General features: G+C 40.4%; 1 long non-coding RNA gene across 3 annotated transcripts in view; it reads left to right on the forward strand.

The window, feature by feature from the left end:
* LOC110344217 (uncharacterized) overlaps positions 1–21,868 on the forward strand; it is a 99,221-nt gene that overhangs the window by 8,976 nt on the left and 68,377 nt on the right. For 2 of the 3 annotated variants that reach the window (XR_015450475.1, XR_002386655.2), the window contains exons 3-4: positions 487–592; positions 1,647–1,701. This is a non-coding gene — a long non-coding RNA (uncharacterized LOC110344217). Of the gene's footprint in view, positions 1–486; positions 593–1,646; positions 1,702–4,325; positions 5,138–21,868 lie in introns of those variants that run through there. The other variant, XR_015450476.1, reaches the window with a different exon arrangement.

The raw sequence follows: 21,868 nt of genomic DNA on the forward strand, positions 1-21,868 counted from the left end.
ATTCCTATTTAAGTCTCCACAGTCACCTTAAAACACAATGACCTTCTACCTCGTATAGATATGCTTCTTTTCTCACCCATTTGTGTAGATAATTGCTCCAGGGCACCGTGTCTAATCCCCCATATCCTTGTTTAAAATCTATTATGGCTGTGATAGAAAACTAGATTCCTTTTGGTCTGGAAAAACATTAGATATCCTTGGTTTTCAAAAGAGATTTTCAAATTGTTTTTGAAGAAAAAAAAATGCCATGGAAACATCTGGAGGGGCTGTTTGCCATGGTTACTGTAAGAGTGATGTGGCTCAGAGAGGATGGACAATAAAAGGGCTCCCCCCTGCTACACCCTGGGGAGAAAAGTGTTCTGTGATAATGATGGTTACTAATTGCTCAGCCTTTATCTAGTTCAGGCTCAATTTTAAGCACTTTACGCATATCAATACACTCAACAACGCAATGAGGTGGACACTATCCATTTTTCCATTTTACAGATGAGAAGCTGAAAGCAGAAAGAAGTGAAGAATTTCACCTATGGCTACTCAGAAGAGGACCTGGGATGAAAACCAGCCTGACCCTGGGCTCATCTGTTGACTCTAGGTCTGTACAAGGGATGGTCAAAATATACGGCAAATGTTTATGTTTTTTTAAAAGATTGCATTAAAAACACACTGCTATTAATCTCCCTCACTTCAAACACACTTATCCCACTATTTTTGCTATGTTCTGTAGCAATTCTGGAAGTCCTCTTTCCTGAGTGTCTTTGTGAGGTGTGATAAAAAATTCAGTGAATGCCTCGCCCAAGTGTCATCCGAGGGAAAGGCAGGCTTATAAAAACACAGTGTGTCCTTATCCACTCTACTCACCAGATTTGGCATTATGTGACTGCTGACTCTTCTTCAAAGTCAAAATGACCACAAAAGTTCCTTTGGAATCAATTCAGGACATTGAGGCCATCATGAGAGTATAAATGAGGACATTTAGGAAAGAGGACTTACAGAACTTCTTCAGAACATAGCAAGAATAGTGGGACAAGTGTGTCTGGAGTGAAGGGGAGTATTTTGAGAGAGATACAGGGCAATGTGGCTTTTACTGTAATAATGCTTTAAAATTTTAGACATTCATCACTTTTTACAATCATACCTGCTATTATCTCAATAGACATAAAGAACAGGGTAACAGTGATTTCACTGAGAAGATATTGATAGCTTTTAATGCTCTTTCCTGTGAATTCCCCCATTGACCTCCAGGACATAACAGTATTTCTGAAGTTATTCCTAATATCAGCTTTGTCTTTTTCAAGTGACCCTTGACTTGTAGGAAAAGGGATCCAAGGTCCTGTCCATGAGCAAAAATAAAGTCCTGAAAGTTCCAAGCTCAGTCAGCCTCTCTGAATACATAGGTTTCACACCTGGGGATTCAGCTAAACCATGGATCAAAAATATTTTGGGAAAAAAAGTGTATAGACTTTTTTCTTGTCATCATTCCCTAAACAACATGTATTGAGTATTTCCTTAGCATTTACTTTATATTCGGTGTTATAAATAACATAGAGAAGATTTAAAGTATACAGGGGAATGTGCAAAGATATTATGTAAATACTATGCCATTTTATATGAAGGACTTGATTGCCAGCTAATTTTGGTATCTGTAGGGTGTCCTGGAATCAATCACCTAGGATACTGAGGGATGATTGTATTGGCTTTAAGGTAAGACAAGTTTAAGTTAATAGTCCTTTTCCTACTATTAATTAACTCTGAGAACTTCTTCAAGGCATTTGCCTTCTCTGGGCCTGGTTTGCTCATCCGAAAGGTGGCAATATTACCTTCCATTCTGCAAGGATTCTGGTAATATTTAAAGTGGTCAAGTATGTATTACACACAAAATAGGTTCTTAAAGGTATCAGTCAGTTCACTGTGCTCATCACGACAGTGTTTAAGTCACAGGGACCTGTAAGATACTGTTAGTAACTCCCTATTTTCTATGCCTTACAGCACCCAGCTCACTTTTCCATTGGAGCCACAGTAGCATTTGAACAAATCTTAAATAATCATTTCATTTTGCATCTAAAACATTCACACTCAAAAGAAAAAGGGCCTAGCTGATGCTCTTCATTCAAAATGTCACTGCAGAAATGTAGCTGAAAATTAGGCATGTCATAGTTATTAAATGATTTTCAAAAATGTATGGGAGTCTGCTATTACAACTAGGGGAAAATAGTAATCACTTCATGATTAGTATTGAAAACCTTTGGCAAACTGTGAGGAATATGTGACCCCTGGAGAAGGACTGGACATAAGCAGTGAAAACTCATTAAGTGGTCAAGAAAAAAGGGCTCGTGTGAAAAGGTTAAAAATAATTGGGATTAGTTAGTCCAGAAGAAAAGACTAAATGGCAATTTAATTACTGTCTTCATTCCTTCGCAGGATGAGTCGCCTTCCATCCTGCCGTTGCTCTTATCTCTACTAATGAGAAAACTTGAGGCAATGACCTTAAAAGAAAGCAAAGATGTAGACCATTCTTCTTGAGACATTTTTGAGAGAGCAAACATTTAAAATTCTGCCATTGAGACAGTATAGATACACCCGGAGGACCTTGTGCTAAATGAAGCCAGCAAGGGACAGAAAGAAAAATGCTGCATGCTCTCACTTACATGTGGACTGTAAGAAAGTCTAATTCATAGAAGTGGAGGGTAGAACAGCGAATTATTTTCAGGGCAGTGGGGAAAGTGGAGACACATTTGTCCCAGGCTGCAAACTTTCAGTTTTAAGATGAGTAAGTTGTGGGGATCTAACGTACAGCACAAGGACTAGAGTTAATGATACTGCATTGTACACTTAGGGTTCGCCAGGAGCATAGACCTTCATACCTTTTATTTTGGTACTTGGGATTGAATCCGGGGACTTTATACTAAACTACATCATCGGCCCTTTCTATATTTTTATTTTAGGACAGGGTCTTGTTAAGTTGCCCAGGCTGGTCTCAAACTTGCAATCTTCCTGCCTCAGTCTCCTGAGTAGCTGGGATTATGCGTGGCCATATTTTTTTTTTCTTTGAGACAGAGTCTCACTGTGTTAAAAATGCCAGAAACTGAAAGATGATGGGTCATATGGTGGACTCTCCAGTCCTCGAACCTTTAATCCCTTAAATTTGAGTCTTAGTTTCCACTTTGCCAAAGTCTCTGCACTGCCATTGTGTTATACTCAATTACGAGGAGCTACTTGGAAAATAAGGACTTGCTTTTGCCACAGAGCCGTGGAGGAAATAAAAGGTCAGCTGTCAAAAGCACAGTTGGGAGCCAACTCTGCTTTTTGTGACCTTCCAAATTTCCCATTAGAAAGCAGTGATCTCAGTGATTTATCAGCATGGGCAGCTGGGGCTATGATTAGATGAAATGCTGCTAAGGGACTATTAATATTTAGGCAAGTGACTCCACTTGCAGGAGGACTTGTGGTCCAGGACGGTCAATCTGCCTGCATTTATTGGTGAAATTGTCTCTTTGAGGAGGGGGTGGGGCTGGCAAATTATCAGCCCCACCTTCACCCAGTCACCTGCCCTACAGAATCTATGCATTTGCAGAGAGCTTCTTAGTATGATTTGGGGGTCATTTTAGATACTTGGGTCTCCCTTTCCTTAGAAGAGAGTTCTCCTTTCCTTTATATGCTCTCTAATACCCATTCCTAATCTAGGGAACCTTAATCCCGTTAACTCCTTTATTTTCCCTGAAGTGTCTCATCTCTTCTTTTTGGCTTTAGGTGAGAGATGTCAGTCAGTTGATTCCATCTATCCTGTTCCCTTCCGGGTTGGGGATCAGGGGTGGATAGTTTTAAGCTTTTTTATTGAAGGATGAAAAGGAAAAAGAAAATCTTTCCCATTGTCTGGCTTTAAAACAGAATGACTGAGACATACACATTTAAAAATGTGAAGATTGACTGTTTACTAGTTAATCTGTTATCAATCTCTTATTTTCTTCTTTGAGTTCCCTTTCCAATAGCCTGTGTTGTGTTTAAGGAAGGGGGTCAGGGCATGTTCTAAATCCTGGGAGCAATCATCAGGGAGTGAAGAAAATTAAAGCAGCTCGCAACGGCAATAATTAGACAAAGAGACAGGGAATGGAGAAGAAATGGAACAGTAGATGGCAGAGAAAAAAATTAATTTTATTTCACAAAGCCCTGTGAAAAGATGAAAAGCAGTTGAAAAACTATATGTGAGGTGTGCCTAGGACCCCATTTCTATCCATAGGGACAGGGGACAGTGTGAGCTGAATCATAGGTGAGAACACATAAGCAATAAAAATATATTCTTCTAGAATAAAAATGCTTAAACCTTCTAGGTTCAGAGAGACACAAACATTTCCTACCCTTTGAGATGGTTACTGGAGCTGATGGAAGAGGCCAGGCAGACAGTGAGAGTGAATTATGTTCACAGACCCAGATAGCGCTCACCGACCCAGATAATGTTCACCCATGGACAAAGCAAAACCACCAGGTAGGTACCAGGAGTGTCCACACAAGGGCTTCCAAGTTTCCAAGGAAAGCCAGAAATCCAGTCTTTACATTAGAACTTCTAGTTTTGCTGTTGATGTTTGTTTTGTTTTAAATTGGAGAACTAATTCAGAAGAAATGTGCATGCCCTGCAGATAGGCAAGATGTTGTCTTTGAAGGTAGGGAAAGGAAACATGGTATTTTCTGTACTATTTTTGCAACTGCCAGTGAATATATACATGTTTCAAAATTAAAAGTGAAGGAAAGAGAAATTGCTTAAAACAACACTCCGCAAATCAAAACAAAATAGGCTGGCAGCTACATTTTTCCTGCACTCTTCCAGTTACACAGGCTGCCTTGCTTCTTGAGTCCCAGCTCTGAGAAGCAAGAGCAGACAGTATTCCCAGGGATGCCCAGAAAAGGACCTCTCCTGATACTTCATTTCTTTTAACACAATAAACTATTTCTTCTGGGTACGCTCACTGGAGAAAAGTAGAAAAAAATGTTTGGAGAATTCCAGTTGTTCCAAAAATAATGAACTTCATCAGTATAGAAGAAATTTTATTTGAGTTGATGGTTAATGTGACTAACATTAGAGTAGAGAGGTGGAAGAATTCTAACCTTCCTGGGGGACTTTGGCTGGAGGAGGATGGTTGGGGGTTGTGCCATAAAGACCAAATAAATTCATTTTACACTCAGTACAATTTTGGTTTCCTTCCTTAAAAATCCTGAAAAGATCTTGGACAAGACTTGTTCAGATCATTTTTTCCCCCAGTACCTGGGATCGAACTCAGGACCTTGTGCTTGCCAGGCAGGTGCGGCGCCACTGAGCTACATCCCTGGCCCTTCTCATTATTTATTACCTGTGCAATGGGTGTGGTATAATCTCTGCTTCCCAGGTCTGAGATAGAATCACATGAAGTAATACAAACTGAAAGTCTTCAATAATCTTTAAAGCAGCAAACACACGTAAGTGGTGTTGGTTGTTCTTCATTTTTTTTTGTATTAAATTCTTTTATTGGTACATTGTAGGTACACAACAAAATTACTTTTCTCATTGGGAATTGTACCTTTACATAATGCATCTTGGTTCTCATTTTTTTTCCCCATTCCTAGCCCTCCCTTTACACCTTCCACCCTTCCCTATTTACAAAGACTTTATTTCCATTTTTTCCATTTCTCAGCATTTTTCTTTTCCCTTCTTTCCCTTCCCCTGCCCCTCCCACTACCCCTACCCCTTTGGACCTTTTTTTCCTATTTTGCATTATTGATTATTCATTCTAATCATAGGTACATTTTAGGTATACAGTATAATGACATTCATCATTGGAAATTTGCACCTTTACATAGTCTCTCTTGGTTCGTATTTTTCACCCTTGCCCAGCCCTCCCTTCAACCCCTCCAGTCCTCCCTATTTACAAAGATTTTGTTCCTATTTTTCCATTTTCTCATATTAAACACATTCCCTTCTATCCTTTCCCCTAGCCCTCCCACTTCCTTCCCCTTTGCCCATTTTCTTCCTATTTCATATTACCTATTATACATTTAGTCCTTATTTACACTTTCAGTTTCTCACACCAGAGAAATTATTTGGTATTTATTCATGTGTGTCCTATTTATTTCACTTAAGAGTATTGCCTCAATGTGCATCCACTTAGCTATAAATGTCTCTAATTTCTCATTTTTTATGGCTGAGTAGTACTCCATTTTATTAAAAAACCACATTTTCTTTATCTAGTCTCCAGTTGATGGGCATTTGGGCTGTTTCCAAGTTTTAGCTATTACAAACTGTGCTATGAACATGGGTGCACATATATCACTGTGGTATGATTCTTTTAATTCTTTGGGGAAGATCCCCAGCAGTGGAATAGCAGGGTCAAATGGGACTTCCAGTCCTAGTTCTTTAAGGTATCTCCATGCTGATTTCCACAGTGCTTGCACCAGTCTACACTCCCAACAGCAGTGGAGCAGGGTTCCTCTTTCCCCTCAGCCCCACCAGCATTTGTTATTGGTTGATTTCATGACAGCAGCCATTCTTTCTGGAGTGAAGTGGAATCTCAGCGTTGTTTTCATTTGCATCTCTCGAATGACCAGTGAGGTTGAACATTTTTTCATGTATTTATTTGCTATTTCTACTTCTTTGTCTGAGAAATGTCTGTTCATTTCAGATGCCCATTTTTGGATTGGGTCTTTAAATTTGGGAGGTCTGATCTTTTTAAGTTCTTTATAGATCCGAGATAGTAGACCTTTGTCTGAGGAAGAGCAGGTGAAGATTTTTTTCCCACATTGTGGGTTGTCTCTTCACACTGCTGGTGGTTTCTCTTGCTGTGCAGAAGCCTTTTCATAAGAAGAGATCTCACTTGTTGATTGTTTGTGCTAGTTCAAAGGCAACTGAGGCTTTGTTCATAAAATCTTTTCCTACACCTGTGTCTTCAAGGGTTCTACCTAACCTCTGTTCCAGCTGGTTCAGAGTTTCTATTTTAATATTTAGATCTTTAATCCATTTTGATTTGAGTTTAGTGCATGGTGAGAGATATAGGTCTAGTTTTCATCTTTGGCAAGTTGAAGGCTAATTTTTCCAGCACCATTTATTAAAGAGGCTATCTTTCCTCCAGTGAGGGTGTTTGGCTCCTTTATCGAAGATGAAATGGCTGAGTGTGTCTGGCATTGTTTCTACATCTTCTAATCTGTTCCACTGGTCCTCAGGTCTGTTTCTTTGCCAGTACCATGCTGTTTTTATCACAGTAGCTTTGTAGTAGAGTTGCAGGTTGGGGATTGTGATACCCCCTGCCATGTCTGTGTTACCTAGAATTGCTTTTGCTATTCTGGGCCTCTTCTTGTTCCAAATGAATTTTTGGATTGTTTTCTCAAGGTCCATGAAGTATGCTGCTGGGATCTCAATTGGAATTGCATTAAATCTACATAGCAGTTTTGGGCGTATGGCCATTTTCACTATATTAATCCTTCCTACCCAGGAGCAGGGGATGTCTGTCCATTTTCTGATATCATCTTCAATCTCTCTTTTCAGAGTGCCATAGTTTTCAGAGAAGAAGTCTTTGATTTCTTTTGTTAGGATGATTCCTAGGTATTTCAGTTTTTTGGATGCTATTGTGAAAGGAATTATTTGCCCTATTTCTCTCTCAGTGAGTCTTTCATTTGTGTAGAGGAAAGCTACTGATTTTTGTGTGTTGACCTTATAACCAGCTACTTGACTGAATTTGGTTATTAAGTCTAGAAGACTTTTGGTGGAGTTCTTGGGGTCTTCTATATAGAGTACCATGTCATCTGCAAATAATGACAATTTGACTTCTTCATTACCTATCTTTATTCCTTTTATTTCTTTCTCTTGTCTAATTGCCGTGGCTAATGTTTCCAGAACTCTATTGAACAAGAGTGGTGATAGTGGACATCCTTGTCTTGTTCCTAATTTTAGTGTGAAGGGTTTCAGTTTTTGACCATTTAGTATGATATTGGCTGTTGGTTTTTCATAGATGGCTTTTATCAGTTTGAGGTAGAGACCATCTATTCCAATTTTTTGTAGGGTTTTTATCATAAGTTCATGTTGGGTTTTGTCAAATGCTTTTTCTGCATCTATGGAGATAATCATACAGTTTTTGTCCTTGGCTCTATTGATATAGTGTATTACGTTGATTGATTTGCATATATTGAACCATCCCTGCATCCCTGGGATGAATCCCACTTGATCAGGGTGTATGAGCTTCTTGATGATCTTCTGCATTCTGTTTGCCAGTATCTTATTAAGGATTTTTGCATCTATGTTCATTAGTGAGATTGGCCTATAGTTCTCTTTTTCAGTTGGGTCTTTCTCTGCTTTGGGGATCAAGGTGATGCTAGCTTCCAGGAATGAATTTGGGAGTATTGCTTCCCTTTCAATTTCATTGAAGAGTTTAAACAGTAGTGGCAGCAGTTCTTCTCTAAGTGTCTTGCAGAATTCAGCAGTGAAGCCATCAGGGCCCGGGCTTTTCTTAGTTGATAAGTTTTTAATTACATTTTCAATTTCATTGGTTGATATTGGGTTGTTCAGAATTTTTAGGTCTTCTTCATTCAACTTTGGTAATTCATATGTACCTAGGAATCTGTCCATTTCTTCTGTGTTTTCCATCTTATTGGCGTATAGGTTCTGGAAGTAGGTATTGATGATCCTCTGGATTTCTGCTGGGTCTGTTGTCATTTCACCCTTTTCATTCCTAATTGCATGGATTTGGGCCTTTTCTTTCCTTTTTCTGACAAGGTTGGCTAAGGGTTTGTCAATTTTGTTGATTCTTTCGAAGAACCAACTCTTGGCTTCATTGATTTTTTTGTATCATTCTCTTAGTCTCCATTGCATTGATTTCTCCTCTGATCTTTATAATTTCCTCCCTTGTATGAGCTTTGGGGTTGTCCTGCTCTTCTTTTTCTAGAAGCTTGAGGTTCAGCATCAGGTTGTTTAATTGGACTTGTTCTGTTTTCCTAATATGTGTATTCACTGCTATTAATTTCCTTCATAAGACTGCTTTCATTGTGTCCCACAGATTCCCATATGTTGTATTGTCATTGTCATTTAATTGAAGGAACTGTCTGATTTCTTCTTTAATTTTCTCTGTGATCCATTGGTTATTCAGAAGTGTGTTGTTCAATTTCCATGTGTTTATGAAATTTTTTGAGTTTCTTTTGCTCTGGATCTCCAATTTCATCGCAGTATGGTCTGATAATATGCAGGGGATAACTTCAATTCCTTTGCACTTACTTAAACATGTTCTATGTGTGAGTATGTGGTCTATTTTGGAGAATGACCCATGTGCAGCTGAGAAGAATGTGTATTCTGATTTTTTGGGGTGGAAGACTCTGTAAACATCTGTTAAGTTCATTTGTTCAAGAGTTCAATTGAGTTCTAGTATTTCAGTACTTATTTTTTGTCTAGTTGATCTATGTATTTGTGACAGTGGGGTGTTGAGGTCCCCCACTACAATTGTATTAGTGCATATATGACTTTTCATGTCCGTTAGTATTGGTTTTAGATAGTTGGGTGCACTAGTGTTTGGTGCATAGATATTTATGATTGTCATCTCTTCCTCTTGGATTCTTCCCTTTACAAGGATGTAGTGTCCTTCTTCATCTCTTTTAATCAGTGTTGGTTTGAAATCTACTTGATCTGCCAAGAGGATAGCTACTCCTGCTTTTTTTCGGGTTCCTGTCACATGGAGTATTGTTTTCCACCCTTTAACTTTCAGTCTATGAATTTCCTTTTGAATTAAGTGTGTTTCTTGTATGCAGCATATTGTTGGATTTTGCTTCTTGACCCATTCTGCCAGTCTATTTCTTTTGATTGGTGAATTGAGACCATTAACATTGATAGTTATAGATGAAAAGTATTGACTTGTCATTGCCATGACTTTTTTTTTTGTTGGGTTCTCCCCCTTTACATTTAATTTCTTGTTGTGGCAGATGGGTTCATTCTGCTTTGCTTCCTGGGGTTGTGATCCTCAATGTCTGTTCCCAGGCTATTGTGTAAAATTCTTTGAAGTGCTGGTTTGGTATTCATGAAGTTCCTAAGGTGCTCTTTGTCATGAAAGTATCTTATTTCTCCATCCATTTTGAAAGATAGTTTTGCAGGGTACATCAATCTGGGTTGGAGGCTGTTTTCTTTTAGGGCTTGGAATATGTCACTCCAAGCTCTTCTTGCCTTGATGGTTTGTGTTGAGAAGTCTGCTGTGATTCTGATGGGCTTTCCTTTGTATGTGATTTGTTTCTTTTCTCTAACTTCTTGTAGAACTTTGTTCTTCTGTTGTGTTTCTGGAATCTTAACAATTATATGCCTATGTGTAGATTTTTTTTGATCAAGGCTATTTGGAGTCCTATATGCCTCACTTATCTGTATGTCAAGTTCTTTTCCCCTCCTTGGGTAGTTTTCTGCCATTATTTCTGTGAAGAGGTTTTTTATGTCATCTGCACTCTCTCCTGTTTCTTCTTTGACTCCAATCAGTCTTATGTTATTCTTCTTTGCATCATCTAGCAGCTGCTGGATTGATTTCTCATGTTCCCTTATAATTTTGAAGAAATTTTTCTTTTCCTGGTCACTAATTGCAATCTTATCTTCTGTATCTGAAATTCTGTCCTCACATTGGCTCATTCTGCTGTGTAGACTTTCAATGGAGTTTTTCATGTCCTGGAAATCTATTTGCATTGGTTTTATGGATTCCATTTGTTCCTTATGTCGGGATTCCATCATGTTCCTGAGCTCCTCTCTAGATTCATTAATCATGTCTTGCACCAGGAGCACCATTTCTCCTGTTATCTGAGAAATCATTTCTGATTTCATTTTTTCCAGATCCCCTTTTGTTGCCAGTTCAGTGGGTGCAGGTGGTTGAGTATCAGAGTGTTCCATCTCATTTCCCTTTGGAGTTGCTTTAGGTGATCTGGAAGTCTGGTTTTGAGACTTATTTATGTGTTTTCTCATTTCGACTGCGGGGGGAGGCTGTTAGCGCCTGCATGGATTACCTCCTCTGAGCTGGGAGAGGTGGGACAGGAGCCGGGAGCAGAGGTAGGGATGGTGACCCAAAAGCCCTTTCCTGTGGGCTGGGAGCAGTGGGAGGTATGGTGGCTGGGAAACCCCTTCCTCTGGATCAGGAGCAGTGGGATGGTGGCTCAGAAGCCCCTTCCTCTGGGGCAGGAGCAGCGGGACAGAAGGTGGCCCAAAAGCCCTTTCCTCTGGGCTGGGAGCAGCGGGAGGGATGGTGACCAGGCAGGCCCTTCCTCTGGACCAGGAGCAGTGGGACGGCGGCTCAGAAGCCCCTACCTCTGGGCTGGGAGCAGCGGGACTCAGAACCTTGGTCTGGTGGTCTGGTTGTCTGGTGTCCTCTGAGTCTTTGTAGTGTGGAACCAGGTGCCTGCCTGTCTGCAGCGGGGTGATTCGGCCGGTTGTTCTTCTTATTACATGGTGGGTCAAAAAGCCTGTGTTCAATTTTATGCCCTTGTAACCAACTCCTAGTATTCCTGAGCCCCTATATTTTCACTTAGTTCAGAGAGGTTTATTGTTTTAAACAAGAAAATAAAATTTCCATCTAGTACCTTGTTCTGTGACCTATATGCCACACCTGGGAAATCTTAACATTAGCAAAATACCATGCATCATAAACCACCCACTAGTGCCCCCTCATTATCCTTCTCAGGCCTGTCTTTATTCATTTTTCCTCCCCCTTTACATTATTTTCTGTCTCTTACAGAATAATCAGGTCATCAATCATGTTTAAGTGCAGTTTCCTTCTAGTACAAAGTAGGATTCCAGCCTGGAGGTCCAGGAACTTACTCCCAAAGTATTTCTTAGATTGGTGAGGCAATATTTATATTATTGTCAATAGCTATTGTCAAGTAATAGCTCTCTTCCAGATCTCTGCTTCCAGGATCTACTTGGAAGGAAGCTCATACTTGTTTTCTTTTTCATATTTTATTTATTTATTTGACATATCGGAGATTGAACCCAGGGAGTTTGCACTGAGCTACATCACCAGACCTTTTTTTAAAAAAAAAAATTGGAGACAGAGTCCTGCCAAGGCTGTGGCTGAATTTGTGATCCTCATGTCTCAACTTTCCAAAGTGCTGGGATTACAGGTATGCAATGCCACACCCAGCTTATATTTTAACTGTTGCTATGTGTTTTTCTCTTCACCATTTATGAGTTTGTCAAGGAACTCAAACTCTCCTGGATTTATCTTTGTGTCTCCAGCATCTAGCACAATCTCAGAACCAAGGAGGTTCTCAGATGTTTGTTGAAAGAGAATTAAACTGAAATGAATTTAGTTGCTAAGTTTGTAGATATAAAGGCTATGTTCTTTTCTGTTCATAACTGAAAGCCAATTTCTAGCATAGTCCCTGGGTCATGGTAGTCAATAAATATTGGCAGAAAGAATGAAAGAAGAAACAAATGAACATACAGTATATTGGCCTAAGAATTAATAATAATAAAAAGGAAGTGCTTTTTAGGTTACTTGAAATCACTTTGTTCACTCGTCTTTCCTTTGCTTGAATCCTTTGGTTTTAATAGCTCTGATATTATTCAGGGAACATTAAACAATGGTGGCAGGTTAAACTCAAGGATTCTACTTATAGCCAGGTCACCAGGATTCAAATCCCAACTTTAATATTTACTAACTGGATGACTTTCAGCAAGCTGTTGAATATTTCTGGGCCTCTGTTTCCTTGTTTGTAAAGTGGCAGTAATTGTATTACTTCTCAGTTAGGTAAGGAGTAAGCACAAAAGAACTTAGAACAGCACTTAGCACCTAATTGGTCTCTGTGTTATTATTTGTACAAATTAGGAGGTAGGTTTACTGTAACATTTAATATAATTTAAAACATTTACTGACTCCCTACTAAGCGCTTGACACTGAATTAAATTCTAAGGAGGAAAGTATGGTAGAAACAATTGGGCCTTGCCCACAAAATGTTCATGGTCTATAAACCAAAAATTTAATTTTGTATGATGGGCTCATAAGGCAAATAAAACAAGGTCAGCAGAAGGAAGAGATGATTTGCTTTTGATTGGTAGGAGGATATAAATAAGATATCTAACAGAAGGAGATTCTGAGCCAAAGGTTGGAAGGACAAGCAGGAGTTACGGAAGAAAATCTACAAATGCCAGGGCAGTTTGGGGGGTGTGTGTGTGATTAAGGATTGCATCCACCTATATTTTGTTTTCTGTTTTGCCCCCACCCCTTTATAAAGAAGGCAGCTTGGCATTTGTGAGCCTTTAGCTTGAGTGCGTTGAGCCAAAAGCTGAGGATATCAACCATATCTGTGGCAGATTTTGATTCTCAAAAGTCCATCAGAGAGGATATGTGAATTATGGTAGGTGTGTGTTTTTGGTACATCTAGTCATAAGCTTCAGGAGCAGTAGGAGTGTTCCTAACTCTAGAAAGTACTGATTTGGGTTCCATATGCATTGGGAATTTGCATTCCACTTGCCCCGAAGAAGGTGGTAGGAACTTAGAGGGATGACTGAGAGGTGTGTAGAAAGGTGACTGATCCCCCTAGTCGCTTGCCTCACAGCATGCCTGAAAGTGGGGGCCAGCCCAGAAACCTGGGGCAGGTGGAGAAAGAAAAAAATCACTTGCCACACCATTAACTCCAGAGGCTGCACATGTGGGTTAATCCAGGTTATGAGCTCTGTCAGTGGACAGACATTGCTCTTTACTCTCAGTCTAATCTCCATGGAAATTGGAATCATTTTCTATAGGAAGTTGACTTGCATTAAAAAGCAGCAAATCATAGAATAAACAAAAGAACTAAGAATATGATGGTTTTTGAGATTTGGAGAGCACAGACTTACCATCTGCATGCAAACACACATGCGTACACACACACACACACACACACACACATCTTCTTTTTCTTTTCTTCCTTGTTTTTCTGTCTCTAGTATTGAAAGATTGTCACAGAAACGTGATTGCTGTTATGGGTAAACATTATAGCATCTAATAAATGTCTCCTAGAAAAAAATCATGCCTATATTCACAAGAAAAATTATTGTGTACTCATCATTTTAATGTATGATGGATTTGAGAAAAGAGGTCCAGAAGTAATTAGGTGATAGTGACCATCATGTGACCCAAAGTCACTTAGAGAAGAACCTGTAAAGAAAAACTATGTTCAGTAAACATAGGCCCAGGTGTATCTAATGTTCAGCTGGGAAGCAGTACGTGCAGGTTAGGTTAAGAACAAGACTATTTGTTCCCATGAACCTCTTGGGGCCTGACCATCACTGGACTTACTCCTTTGAATTGTTTGAAAGTCTACAAGAAGTAGATTTTCTTGCTTATTTGAATTAAAATTTTCATGTGAGGAATTTTCCTGGAAGCAAGATCTAGAGAACATGCACAAATATCCTGCCCTTTTATTCCCTCGAAAAGGACCAGAGTTCCTGGAGATGAGAGGTAATTTTAAACAGCAGAATATGGCTTCAAAGGCCATTGTAGAGTCTGGCCTAAATTTTAGGTTGGTCCTGATCATTATGCCTCTCGGCTGTGCCCTGTGCTCTAATTATCAGTTCTCCTGCTATTCTGGTCCTCACAAAGGCACCCACCAAAGCTGCCCAAGTCACAGATGGATCTGTCAACTTCTTCCTTCGCGATGCCCGTGATGATGTGAGAGGGGAACAGAATGTCTTCCTTGGAAAGGAGTTACATAACAAGAAACCATCTGTGACCCTGCTCCGGGGCAGGCCACGAAGGCCTCCCTGTGTCCTCTGTACTTACAGCTCACTGATGGTTCCAGATGTTGAAACAAAGTGATTTCTGAGGTCATCCATTCAGAATATCTGAGCGTTACAGAATGTGAGGCAAAAAATAAAGCAGCATTGCCCTTCAGAGTGGATACTAAACAGAGCTTTTAGTTCAAGGACTTTTCTCAACTTTCCTGGAAAGTCCTTCAAGTTTAAAAAGAATTTCAAACCAGTAGCCGTTAATGCTGGTAAGTGTGCTAGATCCAGGAGCAATAGGAGTGTTCCTAACTCTAGATCCAGGTGATGGGAATCTAAATTGATGCTTTCTGGAAAGCATTTTGGCAATAGGTATCAAGCATTTGAAGAGTGCATATTAGTTTACTGAGATCTTTCTGTCCAATTCTAATAAAATCTGAAATCCAGACAGAGCTTTATGGAGAAAGGTGATAATGACTCTGAAGCTTTGGAAACATATTAAAAGAATTAACATTTAGGGAATTTGTAAGCATTTCCTCAAGGGAATATTGGAAGCTGTGTAAAATGAAGCTTACAAAGAATTTGTACTAGGAAAATGCGTATGTCCTAATGATTCATTTTAAGACAGAATATAAAATTGAATATACAATATGGTTAAAGTTTAAAAATGTACAATTAAGAAGGCAAGAAATAGACCAAAATGTTCAAGAAGGTTTCTTCTGAACCATAGAAATATGAGTGATTTCACTTACTTTCTGTAATCTGTTTTACATTGTCAAAATTTTCCTTTTATGCATATATTCCTTTTGTGCATAAGATGTTACTTTAAAAAAATCTAATCTTTGGTGGTGGGGTGGGGATGGTAAAAGTCAGAAGAGTAATTTCCTGGAAGGAGAAATATTCACTGGCACAGGGAAAGAGAGAATTTTCTGGAGTGATGGAACTACTGTATGTATTGATTGGGGTGATGGTTATATGGTTGTAATCAGAGGTAAAAACTCATTGGGCTGTGCCATCAAGATAGGTGCATGCCCTACAAATCTTGCCTGAAGTTTAGAAATGCAGCATGTTGACTCTTTCATTGTGTGATGCCCCCTCTTGTCTTTCTCCTGTGATGTTCGTGGCCAGCCCCTGTTTGCACATGGCCCCCATCACTCCTGTGAAATCGCTCCCCACTACATGCTCCTACTTTCATCTTTATATTGTAGATACCTGCTGGGGAGAACCACCTGATCCCCTTCCTACACACTTCTTCGAAGACAATTCCTACTTCCAATCTATATTCTACAACTTCACTTGCTGTGTAACCCCAGGGAATTAACTTTCCTGAACTTTCTTTTTCATCTTTAAAGTTGAGGGCAGGGAGTTAATAACACCTACCTCATAGGGTTATACTGTGCAGTTTGGGGTTAAATGTATAAATTGCTCCTATCAATGTCTTAAAACATGGTGGGCACCTAATAAAGAGAGTCAAATACTGTTCTTAGCAGACTAGTTTCCCATTTACTACTGATCCAGACCAACCCCACCATTCCTCAAAAATATCCTACCTCATTCTTCAAAGCATTCCTACCTCACTCATGTCCATGCCAGCTCTCATGAGTCTTCTACTTTTGGTTGCTCAATTGAGCCTTTGACCACATACTTTAATATAGAATTTTCTGGTATTTTATGACAAAGAAAAATAAACATATATTAGTTACCCACTACATGCCGACATCATTGTGAACCTGGTACACAATATCTCTAATCATTTTATAATAATCTTATGAGGCAAGAATCATTATGCCCATTTTAGTGGTTAGTACAGCTTTCATATTTTGTCTAATTATTGGCAGCTTTTTTTTTTTTTTTGGTACTGGGGATCGAACTCGGGTCCTTCCACTTTCAAGGCAGGCAGCGGAACCACTGAGCTAAATCCCCGGCCCATTATGCCCATTTTATAGGAGAGGGGGAAATTCAGTGTAAAAGATTCAAATAGGTCATGAAATTTGTCTCAGTTATACAGCTGGATTTGAGCCCAGCTCTTCCTAAGCCTCAAATCTGTGCTTTTCCTTCTTTAATATGAGCTAGCTGTCTGCCCTAATAGGCTTGAAAGTTTCTTGATGGTCAGATAATGCCACTAGCATCAGGCACAAACATCATCTTTCATACCCAAAACAGATGCTCTCCTGTCCCTTCTTTTTCTCTGAGGCCTTACTGACATCATGTACGTAACCTAAGTTCCAATGGCACCATCCACAACTCCTCACTTAAAACTTTCCCCTGGCCACTGAAGCACACTTTGCCCAGGGACATGGCAGACTAAAAAGGGCTGAGAGGGCTGACTCCATGACAAGAGCCCTCTGGGACTGATGTGGGATGGCGTGTAATCCACTATTCAGGTGAGGTAATTCTGAGGCAGGTGTCCACACTGGGTCGGATTAATACTCCAGGTGCCCAAGTGTAACTTGTGTGAGAACACACCCTTCTTGGCCGTCTTCCCTCCTTTGCCTTACTTCTCCATCTCCTTATTGCATTTCCTTTGCCTTCCAAATAAACCGCCCACATCCCCGCCTGAGCATCTACATTAGGAAGAAACCAAACAAAGGCAAGCGCATGTATCTATCAGGCATCTGCCTTATCTTAGTCACTTTCCCACTGCTGGACCAAAATGCCTGACACCCACAACTCAGGGGATGAGAGGTTTAGCTTGGCTCGTTGTTCCAGCCCATGGTCAGCTGGTTCCAAGGCAGGAAGGAGATGGCAGAGGGGCCTGGAAGAGGAAAGCAGTGCTCAAACCACAACAGCCAGGACACAGAGGGAGAAGGGAGGATCCACGGACAAGAACACACCCTTCTGGGTCACACCCCAGTGACCTACCTCCAGCCCGCCCTCACCTCCTGCCGGCACCTTTACCTACTGCACTCCTCAGAGGATGAATCCACTGGTGAGAATAGCACCCCCGAGAGCAAATGACTTTCCACCACGAGACACTTTGGGGGACAGTTTAGATCTAAACCCTAATATGTCTTTATGTAGCTTGTACCCTAGTGAGGGAAATCATCCATAAATAAGCAAATATAAATAAAAAACAATTGTAGATTACAACAGTTGGCAGGAAAGAACCAAGATAATGGTGTAGAAAGGGATGGAATTCCTGAGATGGAGGAATTTATTTTTCTGAGATGGGGTCTTACTGTGTAGTCCAGGCTGGCCTTGAACTCACTGTGTAGCCCAGGCTGGCCTCAACCTTTCAGTGATCCTCCTGCCTCAGCTTCCCAAGTGCTGGGGTTATAGGCAGGTGTCACCACGCCCTGCAGGATTTTTTTTAGATATAACAGGGAGACATGGTTTCCATGCAAAGTGACCTTCAAACTGAGACCAAGAGAACAAGAAGGAGCCAGCCACACAAAGGCCAAGGGGGAGAGGATTCTAGGAAGGGGGAACATCACAAGATAAAGTCCCCTAGTTGAGAAAATGCTTTGCATATTTATGAACTCAAAGGAAGACAGTGTGGCAGTTGCATAGTGACTGAGGATTTGGAAACAGGCAGGTGACAGATCTTCAGGATGTGTAGAAATGTCAAGAAGTCTGGAACCCCCAGAAGTCATTGACGAGGTCTAAGGGGGGGTCTTTGCTCTGCAAGTGAATTTGAGCCCTGCATGTAGGTTACTGCCTTCATTCTTCTAACTAAAGTCTTGTGATTCAGATCCATTCACCTGGCTGCAGGGAGGAGGAGAAGGGCAGAGGGAGGCTGCTTTTGCAAAGAAGGATGTCAGGAGACTCTGAAGGTATCCTTTGTTTCATCAAGTTAGTGTTCCCCTTAATTCTCCAATACCTCTAATTCTGCACGTCACCAGGAAATAGGTGTGCTGCATCTTGGTGACAGCCTTCTCCAGTGTCTATGGCAACCTGGGGATGGGCCATTTTTCCTGCATCAAAAGAATGGGCTGGCTTCCTGAAGATAAGTAAAGCCCCATTGTTGCTCTCAGTGGTGAGAGAGGGAGCAAGCACAGGGGTAATAAAGATACGACTGAGTATTGCTAATGATATTGCAGGAAATAGCATGAATTAAGTAAATCATTTCTCTTTAGTCTAATTATAGATGCTTCAGGTTGAAAATGCAAGAAAGAGCCTCAAACTGGGGCTTTGCTTCTTATTCCAGCCATTATTTCTGATATTTTTTTCCCCCTGTGGCCAGAACGCTTGGATATGTTATTGTCTGAAAAGAGCTAGCTTCCAGATTTGTGAATTAGACCCACTTAGCTGTGTTCCTGAGAGAAACAGTAGTACTAAACAAAGCAAGGTGGTACAAGAAGGAGTATTATTTGACAACAAAAGTTTCCTGACTTACAGATCAGATGGGTGTAAGTCTCATTTCCTTTCCCTACTCCTTGGACAGGGGTTATCTTTCTAAAGGAAGGCCGATCACCTTCTTTAATAGCATTAAAACCTTTGTGGCTTCTGGTAGACTGCAAGATAAACCCTAACCTATTTAACACCACCTCTTCAACCTCAGCCCTCTTTATGCACCTTTGTACTTACTCTGCTAAGCTATTTCCAGTTTTTCAAAACACCAAGCTGTGTGGGGCCTCTGAGCTTTTCATTACCTGGGCTCTCCACCTGGTTTATCCTGCCTGTCTTAAAAAACACATTCCTGTCTTCCAAAGTTTCTCTCCAGAATCTTTTCCAGTTTGATTTGATCTTTGAAATATAGGGATTTATATACCATCTCTCAAATGGCCAACTTGGGTCTAGGCTACATTCACTGTATTCATATCCCTAATTATCCCTGCCTTCATCTATGCCCTTTGCCTATAATTCTGTAGTTATCTAACTCAGATGTGTGACTTGTTTTGTAAAACAAGATAACAGCAAACTTCACATAAGCAGATGTTGAAAGCATTGTGGGTTCCTTGCCCTTTTACACACATTCTTAGATGCACCACCCCAAGAACTAGCCTGGGCCAGCCTTCTGGAGAGAGAGAGATGCATGGAGCAGTGCTGTTGTTTCAGTCAAGGACATTCTAGACCAGCCAGCCTCAGCCAGCCACTAGCTGACTGAATGAAGCTAGCTGAACAAACTCACTCAGATTGGCAGAACTACCCACATAGCCTATAAATATGATTATTGTTGTTTGAAGCCACTATTGTTTGTTTTATGCCAGTTGCTAATGATGATGATATACGAGCCTCCATAGGTGAAGGTTTAGGTCTCTCTGACCAGATGTATGTGAAAGACAATAGCTTATCTCACTCCTACTGAAGAGTACAGAGCTGAACAAAAGGGGTCCACTGCCATTAACACATTAATTCTTTCCAGTAGAGAGACTGGTCCAACTTATACTATAGTCTCCTTATTTGCATATATCAAGTAAAGAACTTCTTCTTTTAGGAGGTCCAGTGAGAGGTAAGGAGAAAGCAGCCATATCCATTTGATCCTTTTGAGTGGTCAGGAATGTTTTTCAGGGACTGGTTATGAGAGGGAAAGGAGATGGCTCCCCCTACAGGGCATATTTGACCGGCTATGCACACTTATAAAAGATTGACATTTCCAGAAAACACTGTACACACCATTTCCCTATAAGTGTGTGTTTGTTTCAGGAAATGAAGGAGAAACAATCTCAGTGTAAACCCCCAAGGAGAGAGTAAGGGAACAGGTACAAGAAGGAAAAAGAAGTAAGAGTTGCTGGTAGAGTAGGAGAGAGACTTTACAGAAGGAGCTGGCCTTCACTGACATTCCTCCACTCCGACCCAGATGCACACTCAAGGTCCTGTCTTTGAAGCGTTACCTATCCTCATAGAAAATGTTGGATGAGCAACCTCCTCCATGCCAGGCATTGTACAAACTCTCATTTACCCCTCGAGATAACACTACAGGTGGATTCTGTTGTCAGCTTCGTTTTACAGCTAAGGAAGAAGAGTCAGAAAGGAACTTGCTCAAAATCACATAGCTGGAACTAGCATTCAAATTGTGGCAGACTTGCCCTGACATCTGTATTTCAGCTGCCCTTGAGGAAGTAACCTTTGTAGGCCATTATATTGTGCATTGAACATTGAGTCAGTGGATCAACAAGAATGGACTGGAGGGAGAATCATTTCTTCTATGCTCTGTGGTGGGCTCCTAAATTAGAGCTGCTAGACCTGAGTCATTCTGCTTCTGATTATTACAAGCTTCTAGGCACATAGATAAATGTATTATTTACAGTAACCTGAGGGCAGGGGAGCCTTCCAAACAAGCAATTTGGAGCTGTTTTTACCCTTAGTAGGATACTCCGCGTGACTTGGTTGAATTCAACCTGTGCTCTTGACTCCTCTCACTGTCACTCTCTCTCTCTCTCTCACTATTACCCACTATTACTCATCTCACTATTACTGTCATGGTAGCAATCAGCTACCTCCTTTTTATTTTCCGGCCCAAATCATGTTCTTATTCTACTATTTTAGTTCATTCAATTTCTACAGCAGAATATTTCCAAATATATGCAACCACATAACGATACCCTTATAATTCATTTATTCGAATTCATTCTATAGAAATAACTCAGTATACATTCCTTCTTCAGAACAAAAGATTTCCCTTTATTCAGTATTTTGCATTGTCCTCTGCTCCAGCCTTTCTCTGAATTTATCTCCCAGGAAATGAAAGAAGCCCATCTCTACACTGTCCCAAGACATTATCAGCCAATTTATACTTCTCCAAAGAAGATGTATGTATTATTTACTCTACAGATCTTTTTTGCCCCCACTTCCAACTAGGTGGACTTCAAGTATGACTTTCATGTTTTGCATTTATTTACCAGGATTTATTTGGCAATCAATTAAATACGGTCTGAAACAAGTGACACAATTTTGACATAGTGGAAGCAAAATGTTCATTGCCACTGTCAGCTGCCTAGGAAGTGTCTAAGAAGCATTTGCCTGTCCCCAGCTGAGCTTTAATATGCATGTAGAAATTGATAATTATGTCCATTCAACCCTTCTCATAGTGTCTTCATGTGTTAAGTTGCAAAAACATGAAGTTAAGTGCCCAACTCTTTAGTAAGTCAGTGTGAAGTTTTACAGTTAGAGTAGGTTTACATCTGTAATTATCCCTCAGCTTTGAAGTAGATCTAAAAGGACATATGAACCACACTCACTCCATTGCCCCCAATACGGGACATCATTCTCCTGCTGGAAGAAATGAACAGAGCTGACAGGGAGCTATACACTGTTGGA

The sequence above is a fragment of the Heterocephalus glaber genome, unplaced genomic scaffold, assembly GCF_053883595.1.
Source record: "Heterocephalus glaber isolate CG9 unplaced genomic scaffold, H.glaber_assembly_v1.0 deba00000943, whole genome shotgun sequence".
Classification (NCBI taxonomy): Eukaryota; Metazoa; Chordata; class Mammalia; order Rodentia; family Bathyergidae; genus Heterocephalus; species Heterocephalus glaber.